The following is a 24412-nucleotide window of genomic DNA, read 5'->3' as shown; positions in this document are numbered from 1 at the left end:
CCTCGTAGATCGACCGACGCGATAAGGGGCGTCGCGGGCAAGGATACAACGAGCGACTTTCGCCCGTCGCAGTCTGAGCACATCTCGGACCGCACACCACGTGGGTGGCCGGGAGAGGGCACGCGGCCGTGCGTGCCGCTTTCCCGGAATGGAAGAAGCAAGGCTGATCCTGAACGTTCTCTTCTCGAATGGGACCCCGCTGCCGTGATTGTTGAGAGGGCACCCCGTAATGAATAAAAAAAAAATATCAACAACGGCGTTTTGGTGCGCTGAAGGTTTGCAACGCAGCTTATGGTACGGGGGCATGTAGCAATACGAATTGGGGCACGGAAGCCCCGATTTCTCTTTCGATACTGGGTGTTCTGCGGCCGTAGACTTGTATTTAGAGAAACGCGTGGAGGCCGTCCTTATGTAGAAATTACAGTCATGGCTTTACGAACTTAAAGCCCATGAGCCAACGGCTCTCACCGTCCGCCTGATCCGTCCGTAGCTTGACAGGTCTTCGTATCCTCTCGCGAGTATAGCCACCGTTCCTGGACAAAGCCACAACATGTGGTGTATGTCCACTGTAGAAGATGGAGCAGAATATACTTAAGGCATTTCACTGGGTCTTAAGGTGTTGGACCACAAGGCCAAGTGACGGAAGGTGTAAGGGCCCCACCAGCCTGTATATGTCAAGAGAGATTTTCCCTGGAAGCCCACATGAAGCTCTCCGTTTTCCTTTCTGTCCAGTCAAATCACGCGTCCGTACAAATTTGTATATTTGGATGGCATGCAAGTGTGATAGAATAAGAGAAGAGCAGACAGTAGCATATAGGAATTAGCGTAATAGGTGCGCGTCCTGCAAGAAACGCGCGCATATGGACAGAGAGAAGGGACTCAATAAGAACTCCACCAAGTCTTACAAAGCAGCTGGCAGGATCAGCGATTTATGGTGTATTGATTGCGCGGAGCAGTGAAACCATTACTACTATACTACGTATAAAGTTCTATGGTACCTACAAACTGCTATACATATAGAAAAAATTCTAGCAACTTGGTATCTGTGAGCGGCTTCTAAATAAATGGCTTAACCAATGTGTTTTTCAACATGGAATAATTTGTCTGGAAAAACAGAGCTTGCATGAGCCGAGCAGGCATCAGACATCCCAACAAATTATAGCGGACTCGGCGAGATTTTCAAGTGCTCCATAAAATTTGCTGTGAGAGAAAGAGAGCAAGCGAGAGAGGAAAGGCAGGGAGGTTAACCAGAAGCCAGTTTCCGGTTTGCTACCCTACACTGGGGTGGGGGATAAAGGAGTTGGAAAGAGTGCAGAGCGAGAGAGAGAGAGAGCGAAAAAAACAGCCACAAAAAACACAGGCATAGGTAACAAAAGAGGCGTTCCAATCATAGACGTTTACACAGGCCAATGGACTTCAGGAACCACAGCAGCGCTTGCACGGCCTTCTGATGCGATGTTGAGCCGCGTCGATGTTGCAGAAAATGTGTAATGACTTTATAATCTATGGTTTAAAATGTACAGGTGCCGGTAGACATACATTTCTAAAACTGCTGCTCTGTGATCACTGCAGTTGCTTTCCTGTTTTTTCTCTAGCTGATATGCTAGCACTTCTTCTTTTTTACGCTTGGAATGCTGCGTGGCATAACGTCATAGTGGAGTTAAATATAAGCATGCAGGCCCGTTTCATAAAGATACTGCAACAGTGACCTATAAAATGCGTTGTCCATAATCATATGCTAGCAGTTACATTTAAGTATTGTATGAAGAAACGAACATATATTTTAAGTGGTAATAATATTGGTATGACATTCATGACATTATTTCCACAATTAGGAACGCAGTCACGTATGAATCGTAGTGAAAACATACAAATATATCAAACAGAAGTGTCAGAATTGGACACGTCGTCGTGTGCAGTAATTATGGTTTATTTTAGATACATATTCAATTCAAGCACCGCACGCGACTGCCGCTTTGGTGACGCTCGGTGGCCCAGTTCTGGATTTAAAGGCATACAAAGGGTATACAGGCAAATTTCAGACGAGTGTGAGCTTTGAGAAAATCCAGAATTAAAGCAGCTGTTCATGATTGACTCAATAAAAGGCAAGCTTTTGGTAAAATACAAACACCACTAGAGGGAACAACAGTGTAACATTCAGCTACACATAGCCGTTATTACACCTGTATAACCACAAAAGTATTGAAATACGTTGCTATACCTCACATATATGTTTCAGATATAAATTCCAAAAAGATGGCCTCCTTCTCGGCCATCATGATTGTATAGCGCCTTCTTGAATCAACTTTTTCAGAAAATCGCCTCTTCCATAAATGCACCTCAAGATGCCTTTTCAGGGATATTTATGGAAGAGGCGGCCATTACCTGCGCAAGAAATCGCAATGTCCAGATGACTAATTATAAAGACCCACCAATTAGCTTTGAAGCCAATCACTTGAGTGCAGCACGTTCAAACTGCGAAATTGAAGTTGAGCAGTAGGGAAGTCCTGTTTGATTACAGAAATCGTAACTACTAGCAACACGTTCGGATATACTGGGCCTTGAAGTGTGCTACGAGAATACGCGAGCGTTCCAGCTAACACTCTCCCAAACGCATGCGCCAAGCAGTTTGGACTGACAGGTAATTATAGCGCAAAACGCATTTTTATCAGATTCTGCTGACCGATATCTCGAAAGTGACGCTAGTCTTGCGAAGTTCTGCAATTAAACATGACTTCACTACTGCTCCGCTTTAACTTCACAATCGGAACATGTGCCCCATAAAGTGAACAGCTAAAAATGTATTTATTGAACATTTTTAATTCGTCGTTAGGACATTGCGATTTGTCGCGCAAGTGAAACTTCCGGCTTCTCGGGCAATCCACCCTGTACCAGCCGAATTGCGCTATATGCTCTATGCATTTCTTTAAAAAAATGTTAAACGGATACATGCACAAGGTGGATTCTTTATTTCTTCCACTAAAAAAGTAGCTGCAAGTTAATTCTCATCTTCGTGGTCGTTTCTGTCCATCCCTGTGCTTGATTCACGCCTAGTGTGCCATTATTGCGATAGCAATTATATGGTGGATTCCTGCCGTCGGCGTCGCCGTCGCCGTCGGCGTCGCCGTCGCCGTCGCCGTCGCCGTGAGGTTCCGTATTCTTTATTCGTCGCTGTATGTGCTGAAAGGGCGCGAGGGGCGCGTCTTTCACGGGGAGTCCAAACTTAAAGAAAGTAGCTGCAAGCCTTCTTCGGACGCGCGAGAGGCCGTGGGGGAGGGGGAGGGAAGGGAGGCGACGTTTAGCTGCGGCACCAGTGCCTATTTATATCAGAGGCTCCAGCAACAGTCTTCGTCGGTCGTTTCTGTCTGCATGTCCAAGTTTATACAGCTGATGCGTATAGCTCTCTACAAATATCGCATGCTTCGCCTAGAAACTGCGACAACTTTTTTAGCTATGACAGAAATATAGCCGTAGCGGAACATGGTCTATCAAGGCATCTGTAGCCGCGTTGGCTGCATTACTATGAGGGCGGAATAAAAAAAAAAACATTTGTGTACCCTGCATTTAATGTCCGTTGGTGAACACCAGGTGGCCAAAATCAATCTGGAGCCCCCGATTATACGGCGTGCCTCATGATCAAATCGTGGTTTTGGCTAAGAAACCCTTCAGAATTTCATTAATGTAAGGCATCTGTGTTTAGATTGTGTTTGTGTACCCTGGACACCGATTCCGTTACTCTATTACACCACCGGTACCACTTGTTTCTCCTAATTCCGCCCTAACTTAAGGCTACGCGGCTTATTCCTCTTATCACACGCCCCCCCCCCCCCCCCCCGCAGTCTCTTAACGACGCACGTATCAATTTTCCTTCCATAGCTTGTTGCACAATTGTTCTTTTTTTCGAGTTAATCAATCGTAATTGATATTCAGCCCCACAGGTTAGAGAGAGAGAGGAGGGTGGATGGAGTCTTTAAGGAAAGCTGGAGATGTGTGCCTGGCTAATGGCCTGGCAGACTACTCAAAAGTATTTGGTGAAAAATAATATATGCACAATGATCAGACAAATGCACAAACTGAACTTAAAGGTTTCCAGGTTCGCACTTCCGGGATACATCAACTACGTTATAACGACATGCATGCACAATAGATGCTTGCGCGGCCGATTAGTGTCGGAGAGCGATAAGTCCACCTTTCCACCTTTGAGCTAAGTGGCCTTATTTCAGGCGTATCCTGATTAGTTCTCTTGAAACATCTGGAGTGATCTTGCATGTAGCCCGGTTAAGAAAAGAGAGAACAGCTTCGCCAACGCTATACAGCAGGTGACTCGCAGTAAGTGTAAAGTTGCGTTATACGAAATCGGCGTAATGCCGCGATATCGCCCCGTGCCGCAGCTATCGTACTGTGTAAAGTTACGAGGCAGGAAATCAGCGTTATCGTTGGCGTTACTACACGCATTCTTACCCCAGCGAACAACTGCGCTGGTTCTTCGCCCCCCCCCCCCCCCCCCCGCCTCCAGGTATATATAGAAGCAAGACAACAAATCTTGGTGCAGAGGCTCAGCTAAGTGGTTTCTTCGCCATGTTAGACGCGTGTGCGTTATCGCTACGCTGGAGTGAACGCGTGTTTCGGCCTAACAGGTAAAAAGAAACGAAAAAGAAAAAGATCCCAAATGAAAGGAGTGGGAGGAAGCACCACGCAGTAATTGACTGCAGTTTCGGAAGGTCCCCGACTACCGGTCGGCGGCGTTTGAGGGCACGGTGTTGGCTGCCGGCAGATTGCAACACGTCGACTAGCCGGCTGCTCTATAGCGACCACAAACGTGGCGCGCTGCGTCGTCACTTCGGGCAGAGGTTACAGAACGCCGGGAACGCCAGCGGTGCGCGTAAAAGAGAATGTAACGACACAAAAAAAAAAAAAAAACGGTGCAATCTCGCCAATGTGACGCTCCAGGAAGCCCCGCCGATGTGCGCCGCCTACTGTATAGTGGAAGGGGTGGGGATTGGTATCGCGGTATCACGGACGCGGAGGGGAAAAGTGGGTGATGGTGGCTGCAAGGGGTTGTCCGCTTTGCGACCGGAGGAGCTGACGTTATGAACACGCTGCGGCACCGGCCACGTGAGCGCAAAGCTAAATGAACGTGGTACGCGTAAACCAAGAGAAAGAAAAGGAAAAATAAAAAAAAAGAACGAGCGAACGAAGGGCAAGAGGCGTTTGTATGACGCGTCGTTCGCACCCATACCAAAAGTAATATTAGCTGACCACGAACAAAAGCGGTCACTGCGTGCAAAGCATACAAAAAAAAAAATCATCTACAGAAGCATTCTATACACGGAAAGATTTCAGTTAAGTCGTAAAATTGGGTGTATGGTTGTGCTTAGTAATTTAAAGCACACATAGTGCCTAATACACCAGGTCGAAAGGAAACATGAAATGGAGAAAGAGGTAATCTGAACAGCCAATGTTGCCTAATTAGACGAGAAGAAGAAGTAGAAACATTTATTACGTGGCTAGTCTAGTCTGAGTCGTTTTTGTTTGTGGAGGTGGGTCTGGTACATATCAAGTTGGACACGGTTTCGGAATATTGGTGGCCGCTTCGCGTTTTTGCAGCTTACAAAAAACTGTTTGTGAAAGGGAATATTGCCACTATCGCAACAAGTGAGTTAGCGTGGACATGCTAAACTGTGCATCAAAAGTAACAAGCCACGAATCCTGATACGGAAAAGCTGACGTCTTTGTCCATATTTTCTTAATTATATTTTTTTCCAAACGACTGTTGAAATGCTGTAGATTTGCAGGTCACCACCATTGTTAAGCTCACACAGTAATTAACGAATGTACAAAGGGCAGTACGGAGATTTCTCTAACCCTCTCTCAAAGCGATTACCTTGAATCGCTGTAAGTGGGCTGAATAATCTTTCCGGGATGACATTGGCCTGTCGGATCCGTCAAAACATTGGACAGTAGAGGTTTGCAAGCTTAGAATGGACCAGTCAGGCGTCACACCTCAACGAGTCCCGTTCAGTCAGAGAATTGTATGTATGCGCATGCCATTGTTTTTACTTCATGAATTGTAGAGACACTTTTTAACCACTGATATTGTTTTTTAAATTACTCTAATTATGGCATGTTACTCGTAACTACCTTGAGTGAAGATGCATCTTTCATATGTTTCATTATTGCTCCTGTTTTATTCTTCTGTCACGTACAGTATTACAACAGGTCCGATTACATGTATTTCACCAAAATAAGGACCTCTTCCTGTGTATTCTACTCTCTTAGTATACCCTACAAACGCAGATTCAGACTATAAAATCTGTGTAAAGCAATGCAGCCTACGACGAGTGGTGGAGATGAAGACTTTTTGTGCGCTTATTTTTTCAGCCTTGAGGCCAGCAGACGCGCTAACTATTCCATCTAACCGCTATCAGCTCGAACTTTCACGATACCTATTTCGACTATACTATCGTTGACGTTGAGGTAATGAAAATGTAACAGTTCAACAGTCTTACTTCTACCACATCGAAATGACAGCGAGAGCCCTGCCGACCATTAGTAAAAAGGAAGTTGCGATTGTACGTCACCTCGGTATCTAATTTTGCCCATGACAGCAGCGAAGTTACCTCAGCGACAGCGATATGTCGTGTTCGCCATATAGCGTGGGACTGCTCCGTCGTTACAAATCTACAAGAGCGCGTTTCCTCATATGTGTTCTGAAGCGCGTAAAACATGTACGCTCCAGTGATAGCTTACGGTAAATCGGCTGAATTGCGGGCGCTGCCGAAAGATACAACGGGTAACAAATGTTACAAGCGCGCACATTCAGATTACATTTGCAGCCTAATCGCTACCAGACGACAGAGCGCGCTAATCTCCACCGACACTTGGGAATACACGAAGAACACTTTGACATTTCTGTGGGGCTATGACGAAAGACGCCATGCCCGAAGGACTTAGCTTTAGTTGAGCTCAAACTATACATATAATGCAAAGCGCTCGGCCTAAACTCTAGGCACCACTCAGAAGAAAAACGAAATAAATAAATCCTTTTTCGCGAATGTTTGATCAGCGTGACCACACGGACAAACAGATGTAATCGGTTTTTCTCTCGAAGGAGACCGGCTTCATTGCGCCGGAGCGTTCTGGCGTCCGTCCTTCCGGCATTTCCCAAGCGCCTATCATGGCCGAATGGACGGGCTGTGCGTCACTGGGTGGCATTGACTTGCAGATCGGCGTGGGAAGAAAAAGAGGGAAGCTCGCGCCGGGTCTTACACGGCGACCGCCGAGGGCCTTTCTTATTCTGTTTTATTTAATACGTTCCACTGGCGCTTTTCTGCCGCCTTTCTTTTTGTTCGGAATATGACAGGTCCGTTCTGGCCGCGGCCTATGCTCGCCCCCAAGAGAATCAGTGAAAGGGTTTTGGACGAAAACAAGAAGTGTCGGCCCTAAACGTTGCCCGATCCAGCTTCTTTTGTGCCTGCGTAAAGAAGTCCGACCCGTGGGCATGTCGGCCCGCTATCGACCTTCTTTCTCATTATTCCTTTCCCCTTTTTGACAGCGCGGATCGCGAGACAAAAGAAACTGTTTTCGGCAGAGTCGGCGCATAGTTTATCCTCTGACGTGCGACCATGTCGTGGGCCTTTGTCTGCGTTCTTACTTGTATGAGTAATTCAACGTGGCGCCGTCCAGTCCGAATGGCCCGGTTTGCATGTATGCATGCCCTTGCTCGTTCCTATAGCTGACAGAAGCACGAGCGATCCATCCCAAACGCGCACGTGGCTTCACACCAAATAAAGTGTCAGGCGTATTGGCTTTCGTGGTTCGCTGGAGGATTCTCTGCTTTGGTCAGTGCTGGTGCAATGGACGAAGTTTTTTCATAAACGAAGCTTGTAGAGCATGGATCATTCCGTAACACATCTTGTTAGCGGAGGTATAGTGCTGTAGCTCTGTTTATGCTCCCGCGAATTTTGAACTTAATGTATTCAACAATGGTGGCGATGAGACGGACTCGATGGTACGTCTTGACTGAAGGTGGTTGAGCGGAGGGCAACACGAGAACAAAAGAAAGCGTGTTGGACGTACAGGCGCCTAACTCAATATACTTGGGTACTGCCGGCTGCGGGTTTCAACAACAACCGCCTAACTGGCGCCTCGTTCTTGCTAATAAACCATTAGGTTATTGTTGGTATGGAATGAATGTAGATATACAGCAACACTATTAATATGGTGCAGCTTTTTTTTCTTTTATTGTTAGGCGCACCGTTGTCAGTTGCATAGTTTGAAGGACGTCGAAAGATTTTGCAACCACGAAATAAAGATTGTGGTGTCTCGTGCTCGTGTTTTGCGCGTACTCATTATTCCCTTTATCCGCGTTATGTTTCTTTAAGAACATGGAATACACCCAAATTTGCATCACTATCTAGTGGTAGTGAGCCTCTCCAGAGGGTAGTTCGGGTACAGCTTCTGCCTATAGACGCATTGCATTGCTCTTCAAACACTAAAGGGGGTAAGCCTACTTTCTGAAGATTCTGAATAGGTCTTCCATCGGATGTGAAATATATCGCTTTTATATGACAGCAGAAAAAAAAATTGTGGTGGCTTCAATTATGAGTTTCATGGCACATATCTCGAAACTGGTACCATTCTTCAAATTTTTTCCAAGTGAATGAGCCTGAAAAACTCACCGGATAAGAATCGTAAATTGCAATACATGCCGTAATGTAATAATTAAGAAGGTTATCAGTAAACTTCTCTTAAGAGTGATCACATCGTATATCCCAAGCCGTGTTCGATACGCAGAACAACGGCTGTACACGTCTTTCTGTACTCACGGGATCCTGCAGAATATACGAGAATACAGTCGCTGCGTGATACAGCCCTGCATTTCTTCGTGATTCCTTTAGAAGCACAAGGTCAAGCAATGATGGTTATATTCTCTACGTTTAGGTTAGTCGCGTTGGCGTGAGTCCAGCGCATACTTTCCTGGAAACAGCCATCGAAATTCCCGTTAGTGCGTCTTCGTTATCAATATTGAAGAGGAAGCTAATGCAAATAATGAGTTCCGGGGTGAGGTTTACGAAACTATTGGTCGGGAAAGGTCATAAAATCCTGAGTATTCTGTTGCCTCGCGTAAAGATTGTGCTATCAGGAGCACCGCTGCGAAGAGTTCCGTGATGAATAATTACGACTGAGGTGGCTTCGCTCTCACCAGCCTTCAACTTCAGTGTCTGCCTCTTTTTCTGAATTGATATAATGGAGCACGTTATGCCATGCGTGAGGGCTTTCTTGAATATTCCTTCAGAAAAATTAAAGTTGTGGTTTCCCAAGCAATATACACGATCTTTTGCACGAGCAGTGTAAGGGGGCAATCATTCTGCTTGGCAGAGAATATCCGATCCTTTATAAGCACTCTGTGAAAACATACACATAATAATATATAAATTCATCTACCTTCCAGCATGCAATATAATGTAGAACATCAGACCCCGCGTTGGGCTTGCTTGCGAAGAGTGAGCCTTGCTGTTACCTCTTAGAGATTATATCATAAGAAGCCAACAAACAGCCTACTTCTTATGATATGATTAATAAAAATCGGGCCCCTCGGTTCCCTTTCTTCTCGTTCTTAGAGATTAAAAATGTGTAGCCAGCTTGCCATACAAGTGAACTGACTGAATTCTCCGAAGTTACACTGCAATTCATTGATGGTCTATGTAGGCCGGACGACATTATTTTTAATTTGTGTTCTGTTTAGGTGAGCCGATTTTACAGCCACACAGGAAATGAACACAGGCGCAGGAAACCTGCGGCAAACATGCAAGAGTCAATTGTGAGCGGCTGCAATTAAGTGCGACCACTGCAAACGATATGGACATTACAAAATTTTTGACGACGAGAAGCATCTGTAAGAATCAGAGGCGGCGTTCTCAATGGACTTCTTACGCTAAAGTAGTTCATATATAAAAAAAGCGTGGGCAAATCATGACTGTTGACATATTTGCCAAGTCGCCTAGCCGAAGACATAGTCCAGACACCCATTGTGAGCGCCCCACCCTTCCCCCAGTGCAGGGTAGCAAACCAGAATCTTGTCCAGTTACCTTCCCTGCCTTTCCCATCCAGTTTATCTCTCTCTTTGATGCGGACACACCTAGCAGATGTTGGAGTTCCGTCGGAGCTGCCCTTGTTCTGAAGTTAGTTAACTTATATAAGCAAGCTGATGCTGCTGATAATGATGATATCGATGATTGAAGATGGTTATGATGATGGTGATGATGATGATGTTACTGATTACAAATGCGCGCTTCTCATAAATATGTGCTTCTTCCACGCAGGAAGTCTTCGTGAGCTATGGGCATCGGGGAGCTCCTCTCCTGGACTAACGACTGCAGCTGCCATGCCTGCCCCAATCCAAGGCCCTCCCCGAGCTTGCCTTCAGTGCGTCACGTCGCGACCCATCACGTGACTGACCTTCAGTGACCGCGGCTGTCTACCTTCTTTCGGAGAGCGTACTTTCCATACTCAAGACCTTTTCGACGGTAAGTCACGCCGTTCACTTGATATACGTATATTCGGTTTCGGTCATGAGGTCTTGTACTTTTTTCGCTAGTGAGAATTTGCGCGGGCTCATTTTACCTTCAGAAGATAAAGTCACGCTGTGCCGAATCGTGCCTACACTGCATCTATTATTTCGCTTGCTTTCCTTGTATGTTTTTGTTGTCAGTTTTAAAAGTTAAACTCCAATGACGGATTCGGAGCACACGTGGAGCAAAATTATGTGCTCTTCTTGCGACAAGTCTATTCCAATGGAGACCGCAATACACGTTGCCGGTGGCGTGTGTGCCATCACTGTACCGCCAGAACGGTGGTTTTTCCAGGAAGTCCAAGTGGCGCAGATTCGTCAAGCATTGAAGTTTGAAGTTTATTTATCCTGCCTGCTTACTGGAACGGGAGCAGCGGCTGAAGGCTACATAGCCTGACAAAAGACTTCTGCTCCTATTAGAGTTTCGCACGCAGGCTGATGTACATTTCACAATATTGCAACCTCCAAACATTTCGAGAAAAAAAATTATCTTTCACAGCAGAGAAAAAGAGCGTAAAAATACCTATAGCACAACTCATGGCACATTGCCAACATTTATACAACTAAGGTAACACATAAGGTTACATCAGGTGGAAAAAAATTTGTATCTCACAATGCGAAATGACAAAGTGTGACAAGACAAAAGCATTTCATTATTTAAGCAAATTCAATATCAGGACGTGTCAGGATGTACTTGACCATGGATCGAGAATGTACATGATCAGAATCTATGAGACCATGTAAGCGATTTGGCAATGCAGGTACTTGGTAGTCTATGTGTTGTTTACCGTAGTTTACTGGCAAGCATTAGTGGCTTATATCATTTTTTTAAATCAACAGCCTCTAGAAGGCCTATGAAATACGCAGATATTCGACAAGCGTCTTATGCTTGTAGTTGGATATTTGATACCTTTGATAAGCGTCCTTTATTACTTTTTTATTAACTGGTACAGCATGGGAAGTTTGGCTGCTGAAGAGCCCGCTATCCCATCTTTGTGAAACGTTACTGTAGGATAATGGCGCTAATAGAAGAAGGGAATTTGACGGGGATATGTGTGATTGATTCTTCGACACCGGATGCCATTAAAGCCAATTAAAAAGGAAGCAGTGACAGCATAAAAAGGAAGCAATGACAGCAGATTTCAGGGTTCATCAAGGAACACATTTGGAGATAGAATTTAAAATATTGAGAACCAAATGGTGGTAAAAGCAGGCACAAAAGGTAACATAATTTAGGGAAAAAATCTGATTAGATACTATTGCTACAAAATTACATTCTGGGGTTTTACGTCCCAAAACCACGATGTGATTACGATGCACGTGATAGTAGCAGCGCGTGAGTGAGTCAACTTTATTGGAGAGACCAGCGGATTGAGGCCTGGGCCGTGGCCGCGCTAGGAGTGGTAAGAGACCCTGTCTCCCAGCCGCTTCTCGAGCTCGCTGTATGGCCCATAGTCGGTCTTACAGATCTGAGCTGATCAGCGCGGCTGTCCACCGCGCCCAAGCTGTTCTGACGAGACGGAATTTGTATCCTGTACATGTGCGCATTCCCATATGTGTGTTCTAGGGTGGCGTGTTCTGTCCTACACAATTTACACAAGTCATCTGGGTACAGTTCGGGGTATATGCGATTTGTAGGTGCGCCGGGCTGGGTAAGATTATGGTTTGAAGTTGCCTCCAGTGAACCGCCTGAGATCTGTCTAATTTGGAGCTGGTAGGTGGGAATCTGCGCCTCGACTTTTGGTAGAAGCGGGTGATGTCACAGAATCTGAACATTCTGTCCCCCTCCTTCCAGTCCTCTCCTACCGTTCCTTCGGGGGAAGCTTCTTCGAGAGCGCAGTAAATGAGAGCTCACGCGACGCGCTGGGCTTCCTCGTTGAGGTTGGGAGCGGAGTCGGTGTGGGCTGGGAACCAAATGACGTATCTCTCTTCGAATGCCTCTTACGATATAAGCTAGGCTTTCCCGTGGAGTATGTTAGCGGCCTCGGGTGATATTCTTCCTCGCGCGTAGTTTCTGATGGCCGACTGCGAGTCGCTGGTGACGTAGCTGCATTTGGGGGAAATTATGTCCTGAGCGATTGCCACTTCTACTGCGATTTCAGTATTATTACTGAAATATTATAGTATTATAAACTCCGGCCACGAGTGGCCGGAGTTTATCACTACCGCGACGTAGGATTCTGTGACTTGGGTAATCTGCTGCGTCCACGAACAACGCCTCCTTGTCTCTTCCGTATGCCTTGAGTATACAGCTTTAGCTCTGCTTTCTCTTCCAACCTGATTAAGCGCGGGGTGCTCCGAGTAGACTCCGGATTAATTTTTACCACCTGGGGTTCTTTACCGTGCACTCAATGCATAGTACCGGGCAATTCTGTATATCGTTCCCACAAAAATGCGGCGAAGGCGGCCGGGATTTGATCCCGCACCCTAAGGCTCAGCAGCGCAAAACGGCCAATCCACTACGCCACCACGCCGGGTTTGGAGAATTGCTTGCACTAATATCTGTGATTCTCGTGTTTATTGACGGGACCAAGCGTCAAATTTTCTTTTCTCTCCCTCTATGCATGACAATTGTCGCTTCTTTTAACAGCGAAGCTGGTTAAGCCAGCCGTAATTTGTGGTGCGCAGCCGTGGTAGCCATGGCAACCCGAAAAAGGAGGAGGAGAGACCGCTTGCCTCCTCCTCACCAGCTCCCTGTCTTCCCGACCCTTCCCTCTCTTCTCTCTGCGGCGCTCTGAGCCAGGAGAAAAAAAAGACGAAAGCTTGCACTAGGCCGCGCAAAGCTCAAGACACAGCGAAGCTGGCCGATTGATATCGAGCGGCTAGCCTCAAATGCGTTCGGCGTCGGCAAGCAGCAGCGTTCTTGGCACTGCGCCAACCTTGGTTAGCCTGCCTGCGTTTGTGGCATGCCAGGAACGCTGCCGCTCGTAGGCGCCCACGCGTCCAGCGCTAGTCACGCGAAATGTCGCCAACGCGTTCGGCGTCGGCAAGTAACAGCGTTCTTGGCACTGTACCAAACTTGGTTAGCATGACTGCGTTTGTGGCATGCCAGGAGTGTTGCGGCTCGTAGGCGCTCACGCGTCCAGCGCTAGTCACGCGAAATGTCGCGAAAGGGAAGGTACCTCCGAAAATGATCGCTCGAAAATACCTTCCTACATGCGTAGTTAAGTTAAACCAAGATAAGACCTAGAAGCAACCAAGTTCATACCTAGCAATATCAGCCAGTAAGTTTCGCTGTGCCTAAGTATTGCGGGACCGAGTGCAAACTTGCCTGATTTTTTCTAGATACTCTCCTATCTCTTTACCTCCCCCTCCCTTCTCTCCACTAGCACGCCAGACTTTCCAATCTGGTTAACCTGCCTGCCTTTCTCCTTTGTTCTTGCTCTCTCCCTCTGTCTTTTTCCTTGACGAAAAAAAAAAACTGAATTTCAAGCAATTGCAAATTGAACTGGAACCTTCATGCAATTCTAATCAGGTCAAAATGTAAGTGCTTGCAGCGGCAGAAGCCCAACCTCAACGTCCACCGAACCTGTAGCAGTTCAGGGCATTCATTACCGTATTCAACCATGCGTTCTAAGCAGCTTATCTCTGACGCTCGTCACCTATAGGCTTCTAGCCAAATCCGCCTGCCAGATTTCAACTCTGAGAGCAAGGACGGCCTCGTATTCATTGCACATATCGCGACACTGGAGGAGTGTTTCACGAGGAAGTTAGATTGTTTCATTATCTAACGCGCAGAATATATTATTTATCTACACGATAGATAAGAAAACGAAGCGACTGAATTGTAAGTGTAAGCCCAAACGAAAGCTGGACAGTTAGCTATGACGCGGGCAGTAGGTGCAGCCGTAGAAGAAGCAGCCGGGGCTAACGCGATGAAGCGCCCTACGAAATTCAAATAAACCTGCGCAAAGTATGCGGCACAACTTTTGCCAGGAGCCTGAGCTGTTCCATTCTCAGAGGGAAGTCCCACTCACTCCCTCTTCCCCACCTAACCCCCCCCCCCCCCTCCCTTCGCCACCTCCTTATGTCCGTAGTCACTATACGGCGGGAGGAGACTCGCGCCTCTTCCGTCACCGCCGATAAGCCAGCATTCTTCCCACCAGCTTCTGTGCCGCTCCTTTCGCCAGCGTTAGGGCACCGTAGGAAATTGAGTTTTCGAACGACAAGAACAGTGAGGCTATCGGGCCGTTGATCCGGTCGGTCCCGTCCCCTGATATCCTTTACAGTTATTTGGCTCATGAAAGCGTTGCTCTCTCTTTTAGCTCCATGCAAGGGTGGTCGAGATTTGGGGCCGCGGTTCAGAGCACAATGCCATATCGACCCCGACCGCACATTGTAATCTGAAACTCGCGCTGGGAGAGTTTTGCCGTTCTGGAGAAAAAAAAATCCTTATAGATATCCCGCAAGGTTGCATGCTTTTTATCTTCTTGAATGTTTCGCGGCACGCAAGAGTTTGATTTGTTTTCCATAATCTCTTTTTTTATTCTTGTCAGGAGAGAAGGTAGGATTATGCATATCTGGCTGCGAAACGTTCTTGCTGCGGCCTTTATTAAGGAACAGGGAAGTGCAGTAAGCAGGCGCCGATCCGATTTCAAATTGAAATCTCGAGACTACTACTTTTTCGATGCTTCCCTCCAGGGTCAGATTTCTCCTTGTCGCCAAATGAATTTTCGTGGCTTGGCTCAATTAAAATGCACTAAGAACCGCCCCAACATTTTCTTGTCTTCTTCTTTTTTCTTGTTTTCACTTTTGGTACTGTTCACTGAACGGAACAGCATGGATTATGGCTTTTAGGGAAAGAAACTTCAACAACTTTCTAAATTGAAAAAAAAAACTGTGTATCTATATTGCCTTTGCGTGCGGCCACATCGAATTAATTCGCTCCGCGCCCATCGGCTTAAGGCCTCGATCGTTCTTAACCAAGAAGAGATAGAATGATAGAATGAATCTGTGCTTCGTGCAACGTCTTCCCGCTGAACAGTGACAGGATTACTGTGCAAAGCTTACACTATACCGCCAGCTGCTGCCATTATTCTGCTTCGCACCACTCCGTTGCCCACAACAAATTTTGCACCGGAAAAGAAACAGAGAACGGATGCATAGAAAGGCAGGGAGGTTAACCACAGGTAGTTCGGGTTGGCTACCCTGCAGGGGATGGAGTAGGGGGATAGAGAGAGAAAGAGAGTGAAATGGGGGAGAGAGAGAAAGAGAGAAGAGCATAAACAAACCGCGTGCACTATAGAGCGATATACGCGTATATAGGGTGCTGCCTTCTTAAAGTCTACCGTGAAGGCCCGTAGACTGCAGAGACATTAGTAACGCGAGTAAGACCTTCAGCGCAGATGTTCTTTCGTAGCACTGACCTAAAGCTTTTACGAGTAGTTGCGATAGTGGATGAGTGTCTAATTGGTGCAGCACTTTGCACAGCACTTGTCTCTCGGCACTATAGCTAGGGCAGACGCAGATAATGTGTGCGAGCGTCTCATCGGTGCTGCACATGTCGCACGTGGGGCTGTTGGCCATTCCAATAAAGCATATGAGTTCGTAAATGCAACGCTTAGACATAGAGAAGTATATTGTGGGACAAAGGAAGTATGAAGACCATTAAAAAAATTCATGAGGCTCCACTGCTTCCCGCAGGCCATCGAAATAGTGCGTTCCTCGAAGGAACTCTTCAAGTTTAGTGGTTCCCGGTGCAGCGTCGCCATTTGGAATGTGCCGCCAAGAATTCTTTGCAATGGAATGCTGCATTAAGCATTCCATCGAAGATGAGTTTCCAGCCGATCAATATCGGTGTGAGATATCGTACGGTCGCCAATTGCGCGTTTACATTCTCGCATTCCTACAGATTAGGTGTTTCCAAGGAGGTTTTAAAAAAAAAGCAATTTTTTAAACCTCCTTGGTTATTTCGACGCATTTATGTTCTCGGCCATGGCGTTGGGGTCGGCGGAAACTCATGCCCAAGTTGCTTACACTTGAAAAAAGGGGGTACCAGCGAATACACAAGGACGTGTAGCCAGGGAATAGGCGTTAGACATGGACGGACGCTGGATTTTCAACCGTACTCTATTAAAATTTACATTGGCGCACAAAACCTTTCATGCATCTTCTACTCCTCCCATTGGGAGGGGTAGAAGCTGCGCATGCGTCGGATTTTGTGTGCGGCAATGTATATTTCAAGCTAGTATCAATGCACGTCTCTTGGGAGGAGAAAAAGATACACATGCGTCGGAGGATCTTGCGCGGCGATGTAAATTCTAATAAAGTACAATTGAGAGTCCACCGTCCGACCGTGTCTAACACCTTTTCCCTGGGTACGCGTCCTTGTGTATTCACTGGTACCCCTCCCCTTTTTCAAGTTCATCGTGAACCAACTGGCCCAAGAGCTTGCGCTAATTACTTACACTGTGTGCTCTCTTTGCGCTTATGCCGTACCCAAGGTACTGAAATTATTGCTGACAATATATTATGTGACATTAAAATACGAATATATTGTTATGCGGCACACGCTCCCTGTGATTGTATAAGTGATGCAATGAATTACAGAGATGGGCTCGTTATTAGCTTGGAATAAGAACCACATACAAATTAAATGTTGCCGATAGATGGAAACCACAGCCGAGCCTTATGGGCGACTCGCGTAAGGAACTACGGGCTAGAAAGGGCATATATGGTGGCCAATGTTCAATCCCTTTTGTTTCACTTACCTTTCTGCATCGCCAATGTAATATTACTCCTTGGATTCCTTCTAAATTTAATGGAAATGCCCTTACAAATTTTCGAATGACTGGCTGACTGTCGCGCTTGATTCTCGCTGGCTATTAAGAAAACAAAAGCAAAAGCGACTGTTATAAAACGCGCTTCCCATGATTATCTCAAAATCGTCTTTAAAGCCGTTGTGCAACAATCTTCGTTTGATCTTCGTTGCACGGATACAATGAACTCAGTGAGTGAGAGTATTCATTTTTGTACAACGTACCACGATTACTCTAAATGCTGAATTTCGTCGCTTCCTGCACAGACTCGAGTACTCTCACTATAGGAATTCGCTGAATTCCGCAACGTTGCTTTAGCTTAGGTCGCCTATTTAACTTGTCTGCGCGCAATACATTTTCAATTTATATAGAAAATGCTAAAAGTCTGCACAAGGTAATGCTATACTCGCTGTTGTTCATTCAAACGGCATCTGAAGGACGAGTGCGTCCATCAGATGATATTTCTCCGGCGATCATTATGCTTTGTCAGTGTTTTTGCAAAGGAGCAGTAGGGGGCTTGCAGTGAATTCTATTTTGTGCAGTGAGGCGTTCTTGTCTGCTATCGCGACGGCTTGGTGTACTTTTGGAGGCCCGGTCAAAGCTAGAGCGAGCCCCCGTGAGAGCAATTTTGAACAATAAAACCCATATATCATCATCAGCAGCACTTTTGCAGCACGCAAAGTTAGCCCATTCATTATTACACGAAGCTGCTGGATGCCGATCGCGGGTTCAGAATGCTGCGCGTAGTCTGTGTACCATCGATAAGCACTTCTACATCGTGCAAGCTCCTTGGTAGCAACGCGTAAACAAGGAAGTCAGCAACATTAAACTATTCCAGCACGACGCTGTCATGAGTTATGAAGTCAAACGAACGCCTAGAAAAGCCCGACTCGCGAACTATGGTTATGGTGGCTTCTTTACAAATTGCTATATCTTTTGTGGCCTTGAATTTCACCTAAACCGGTCGTATGCTGTAATAAAAGCATAAAGATGTTATAAACGGCAAACGGCTTGCATAGTCGGGCAATAAATCTCGGACACACCAAAGGTTGCGTGGCATCCGCTTTGCGTTGAACTTTACCCTCGCGTGGCTTTGACGAAGGGTGTAAGCTTCGTTATGTGACATTGTGCGCGTTATTTAGTGTTGCGCGCGTGGAGCTGACGCTCACCAACAGAAATTTATATTGCCAGCAGTTGGTGCGAGTTTGAGTTGACCAGCGAACGCCTGTTCCATATCATCCACCGCATTTACATGTATAGTGCTCGCGCACCACCACATTTGCCATCAAAAATTATAGTATTTTTAACTCGAGTAACCATCGCAACCTCGAAAACTGCTGTAGCGACAATTTTCTGTTTGTTCCGACATCAGGCTTGACACCGGCTCTCAATAATTTGAGCCAAAGTAAAATTATTTATCATTTCAGTGACTCTATAGGTTGAGCTAGTGTTTGTATATAAAAGGCCCTTTCATGTCCTGTTTACGCAGAACATGCGCTCTTATTACAAAGATACGAACACTTTAGAAGCATTTTTTTAGTTTACAGTGGACTGCGTGAGAACCCAGATATACTGTCACAATAATTTTCATTTTTCCATGTAGCGTCTACAACGTTCTGTCGGCATGTTGTCGCCATTTAATTTCGCACTCTCCAAATTCGTATCTATCTTTTTGCAAAAGAAAAAGAAATCGTCGGCCCATCCACCCCGTGAAGATGGTTCACAAGCGAAGCTTCTCCCCTTGTATACTTAACCGTCCCCTTTGCCATCAACTTTATGTTTACTGGAATCTGCCCTTGTTCTTAATCCTGCTTTAGAATCTGTTCATTCATTCATACTTGTGTCGCTGTTCGTCGGAGCGGATCACACTGATGGGGAACAACTTGTTGTCGAACCACAAACGCTTGCATTCGATGCCTCGAGTTTGCTCAGCGGCGTGGTTAGCAGCATCCGCTCGCCATTGCCGCTTGCGATTCTTCAAAATTAGATTGCTTCAAAATTGAATCTGTCCGTCACGTAAGTCCATGAATGGTTCGTACCCCCGTAAACGCGGCCTCCCCCATTACGACGGCAGAAGAGAAGTGAAATTACACGCTGAAATGATGCGCGGCAACGCAGCCAGATGTGGAAGAAGGCGACGACGACGACGAACGCGAGAACAATGATATAGTGCCTAGAATATAGTATATTCTAGGCACTATAACAATGGCATGAGCGCGTTCGCGCGGTTGCGCCGAGGGGCGCCAACGTGCCAGCTATGGAAGAAGACGACGACGCTCGACTCATTGCTGATGATGATAGTTTCTGCGCATAGGGACACCACCAGCACATGCCAGTAACTACGGTAGGTGTAATCATCTTTTCCCCCCGGGATATTAGCATTCTGACAAACATGAACGTTTAGCAGGATACTGAACCCTATCTGGTAGCATTTATTGGTACCTCAAATAAAGCATAACTAAGGAAATGCATTCGAAAATTCTAAAAAATCCGTAAAATACTGAAAATAACTGACAAATTTGGGGGGGGGGGGGGATTGCTTTCATCGCAGATGCATAGTTTTTTAATTTACTCGAGGCAGTAATTAGACAATTGATTGCATAAATTAGACTAGTTACCTTATTTATTGCCCTCCAGGCTCTTAAAAAACGCTAAATGAAGTTAATTGAGCAGAAAGAGCCTGACGAGTGACCCTTATGCAAGACAGGAAGCCCGTCATTCGGGGAGTTTACAACCGTTTAGAGAGATACAAGAACGTTGACGCTCCTAATGTGCGGACGCCCATGAGTGACGTGACTGCATGAGCCGGTTGGTTACCCTACTCTGGGCAACGGGAAAGGGGTAACCGAAATATGAGATAGAGAGGGGAGGCGGGAAATACACAAAAAAACTTCAAATTTCGACCATACTGGCAACGGCGGTTCCATGTTCACAACCAAAGATGGCCCTGACAAATGTCGCATTTCGTGCCTTATATAGTAGTTGGGAGCGGTGTAACATTTAGGTCTGACAGATATGAGCCCACAAAACTGTAAACGCCTGATATAATGCAAGTTGCAGTGAATGTGAATTGTATTCTACTTTAGTGGAGCTGATCAAACTCAATACTTGCTTTGATTTTAAGTACCAAAGCTGCACACAGTTCATTAGAGATAGTGCACTGGGTCGCTTCGGGTTAGATTACGTATATTACTTTAGTGGCCTTTAACGTTCGGAGAAATAATAATACGCAAGCACGCAAGCGTTTTTGCGCGCTGCTCCCATCGGAATGCAGCCACCGGTAGAATCTGCGACGTTGTGCTGAGCAGAACAATGTCATAGCTGGCGAGCCAAAATGTCCTGTCACCTTCGTGAGCATCAAGTGGGCACGCACAAAAGGACCACCGCTTGACCGCACGAAGTCGTTAGTCATGCAGTATGTGCATTAGTAACAAACTGGTGAACGTGCGCCTCAAGAAATCCCTTCTAGTTCGCCGCACTTGGCATCACAGAAGCGCGCATCTTTGTGGCAGCATCTGTGTGTGGAGCTTCGAAAGTCTTAGAGAGATGGCCGAAGGCGTGCTGAAACATTCATTATTCCAGGGCAGACCACAGATGCTTCGCTAACTGCCATGCCTAGCGCGCTGACCGGTAAGTGGCCGCCAGCGGCTATTGGGAAATTTCGAGTCTTAGTGTACTTTAGTAGACCACGATGAGGAGGGAGCTGGGGTAGGGGGACTTGCTGACAGCTTAAAGGCCCAGTTCACCACACGCAGGATTTAACGCTAGCACGTAAATACGCCTCCGGGAGCCCCCGGGAACAGTGAAACATTAATTCTGATGTGCCTCTCGACGCCATTACAGCGCGTACCTTGCACGGTTCGTTTATTTTCCCTTGCTCGATCCCCCCTTAGGTACAGTGTGGGCTGATAAATTCCTTATTTATGGTAGCCCGGCGGGGGAATCTACGCGTGCAAGTTATTCTGGGCCCACTTCTCCGCACGTGTCGCCGTGAGCTTGTTCGCGATGACGTGCACTGCTCGCGTGCAAGCAGGCAGTGGCCACGCACACCTTGTAACGTTTTCCGCATCTGAAGACCGCGCAGCGTTACAGAAGAAGGCGAGACTGCTTCGCATTCGTAATCTATTATTGAGAGTCGCGACAATGGAGAACATCAGAAGCCTTCAATCTGGCGCGATACTCACGACTTCTATTATTTAGGACTGCTTCAAGGTGTCCCTTTATAAGTTTATTACATTTTTGCTAAGTGCGGGACAGAGAGAATGACCAGACACATGTTAGTCACGTGGAAGATTGTCCTAGTTGGTGCTGCATTATTCATAACCTGACACTGCGCCTTTTTGTACCAGTACATGAACCGAAGAACAGCGCTTGTCTGATCTTCGGTTCATGTCGCCGACAAAGTCGTACTGTTACATTTTAAATCAGACACTATTGTCACACGTTCATAGGTTTGCTTCTTTATTTTTCCGGTGACCAGTTATGACCGGATTATTCCCGTCATGTCACGTTGTTGCTCGGCGAAAGACGCTGTCACTGCATCCAAAATTTATTGAGGCAGATTGTGCGCGGGTCGCGAATACTGTTGCAACCTTCTGGAATGGGCGCCATGCTCTGGCCACTACTGTGGCTTATACGTAGATATATTTGTTAACAACCGTTGGACTCCACCCTGTAGATCCGAACCGACCACCGACAGCTGTGCTCGCCGCTATAGCTGTGATTTGAGTGTCACGTGTTTCTCCGTACACATGTCTGCCCCTTAAAAAAGAATTATATTTTTTTTACTCGGACTTTTGTCACTGTCCCTACGACGTGACACTATGATAGTAATATGTGTGGAGTGCCGTGAAGACGAAGTCGAAGTGGCGCGAGTACCGGAGGAGAAGAAGAAGAGAAAGAAGAAGTTCAATAAAATGGAGGAACGGCTTTATGCGTCTCCGTTGAGCTCTTTACATTTTGGCGCAGTCACAGAGGATTAAAACTAGTGCGCGTTGAGAAGACTCGCCGAACGGGAAGATGGACACGCCGGGTAGCTACCGTCCCAGTGACAAGAGCGACGCTGACTCGGGCGGGTCTTCTACATCGAATCGAGCCACTCATCGACGTCACCAGCAAGGCAAGCTCACGCGAGTGTCCCTTGACAGAGAGAGGTACGGCTGAATTTCGCACTTTGATGCACCATGACGAGAACTACTGTCAGACACCGTCCAATGAGTCACCTTCTGGACAGAATACCATATCTATTATGATTAACTTACTGCAGATGCAGTCAAAGCAGGTTGAGCAACAGTCACAGCTCTTGAGCATATTGAGCCAGGCGGCATTACACAGAGCCGTTCCAAAAGGTGATGCCATAAAGGCGGACCATTTTGATGGTATATCAACGGCTGCGACTACGTGGATTGCCTTTTATGAATACGCCTGCCAGCAAAATCGATGGGATTCGGACGATGACAAGATAAGAAACCTAAGGCCATTGGTTTGACTTGAGAATCTTAGACCACCTTAGTGACACGTGCAGTCAATGGAAAAAGAACTTCCTGACATCGTTTGAAATTAACCGGTGAGAACGGTGGAAAAATGCCATTTTGTTTAGACACAAAGTCGGAAGCCTTCAAGAATACTTTTATGAAAAGCGAAGGCTACTCCTGCTCGCTGACGAAAACCTTCCTGATACATCAATTGGGCCACTGATTATGCTAGGCATGAACAAAGACTGCCAGAAACAGCTGCTGGCCAGATCTGCTAAGACCGTCAAGGATCTCTTGCTCGCCCTGAACAACGTTGTTGTACACTCCCTTGCGCATGCCGAGCGACATCTAACTACGCGGAAGAAAACCGAAAATGTCGGTCAAGTGGACGCCAACAGCATAGTAACCCGAGAGCAGATGAACGCAGAAGCGAAAAAGAGATCACTTGGGAGTGAAAGGATGGAAAGCCAAGTAAAGTGTAAGGACAGTGCATCTGTGTCATACGACAGAGCTGTTGTATATTTATTGAAGACTAACATTCTTCATGCCGAAATGAAAATTAATGGCAGCGGCACGCATGTGCTAGTGGACACAGGAGCGTCTGTGAGTCTCATAAATGAGGTCCTGTCAGACAAAAGGGAATCCGACAAGATAAAGCAGTGGAGGTGCGAAGCTACGATGGCAGCAGAATAATTCTGCATTACTGGACAATCAGTGATGGTTAAATACCAGAATCGGACAATCGAGGTTAAGGCACTTGTAATGAATGACGTGAACTTTTTCTTTCATACTGTCAAGGCCAGACATGAGGCGCCTTAAGTTAAACATATCTTGGAAAGATGAATTAACTATCGACTCAACTTTAGAAGAAAACTGCTTGGCACAAGAAACGCAGGTTAGGATGGTGAGAACGCAGACGAGATACTGACAACGTATCCTGAGCTCAGTCTGCGTTGGAGCGTACCCTCCTGCGACTTCTTTCCTGGAAGTTCCATTCAAGCTGCAAGACACAAATGTAGTCCGCAAGAAGCCCTATCCGCTATCTCACGAGAAGAAAGTATGGCTCAAAAACTAACTGCAATAAATGCTAGATGCTAACATCATCAGGCCCTCGACATCCCCGTTTGCATCACCTATAACAATTGCGCCTAAGGAGGACGCTACTTTCAGGTTGTGCACGGACTACCGATTGATAAACCGACAGACAGACTTGTTTCCATTTCCTATGCCACGGATCGATGACATAATTAATGAAACTGGAGGATGTGAGTGGTTTTCGCGAATCGATCTCTGCAAAGGTTATTGGCAAGTTCCTCTACAAGAAGAATACAAGAAGTTTACAGCTTTTGTTACACCTTTCGATGTGCACGAATACAACAGGCTCCCATTTGGCTGGAAGAACTCGGGCGCCTGGTTTCAAAAAATGATGAACAATGTTCTATCTGCTTGTACTGAACAATTTTGTAACGTCTACGCGGACGACATAATTGTGTACTCTAAAGCAGAGGAGCAGCACGCAAAGCATTTATCACAGGTTTTGGAAGCACTGAGTAAAGCCAAGTTGAAGATCAATGTCAGAAAAAGTGAATTCTTTAAGCGGACTGTGG

General features: G+C 46.3%; 1 protein-coding gene across 2 annotated transcripts in view; it reads left to right on the top strand.

The window, feature by feature from the left end:
• Positions 1-24412, top strand: part of LOC119441784 (calcitonin gene-related peptide type 1 receptor-like) — a 183431-nt gene that overhangs the window by 102382 nt on the left and 56637 nt on the right. For both annotated transcript variants that reach the window (XM_037706399.2, XM_049661612.1), the window contains exon 2: positions 10326-10529. The gene's annotated coding sequence lies outside the window, so the exon portion shown is untranslated. The remainder of the gene's footprint in view (positions 1-10325; positions 10530-24412) is intronic.

This window comes from Dermacentor silvarum, chromosome 2, assembly GCF_013339745.2.
Source record: "Dermacentor silvarum isolate Dsil-2018 chromosome 2, BIME_Dsil_1.4, whole genome shotgun sequence".
NCBI classification, from domain to species: domain Eukaryota; kingdom Metazoa; phylum Arthropoda; class Arachnida; order Ixodida; family Ixodidae; genus Dermacentor; species Dermacentor silvarum.
The sequence above is the reverse complement of the archived record's forward strand: the minus strand, read 5'-3'. Positions and strand labels throughout refer to the sequence as shown.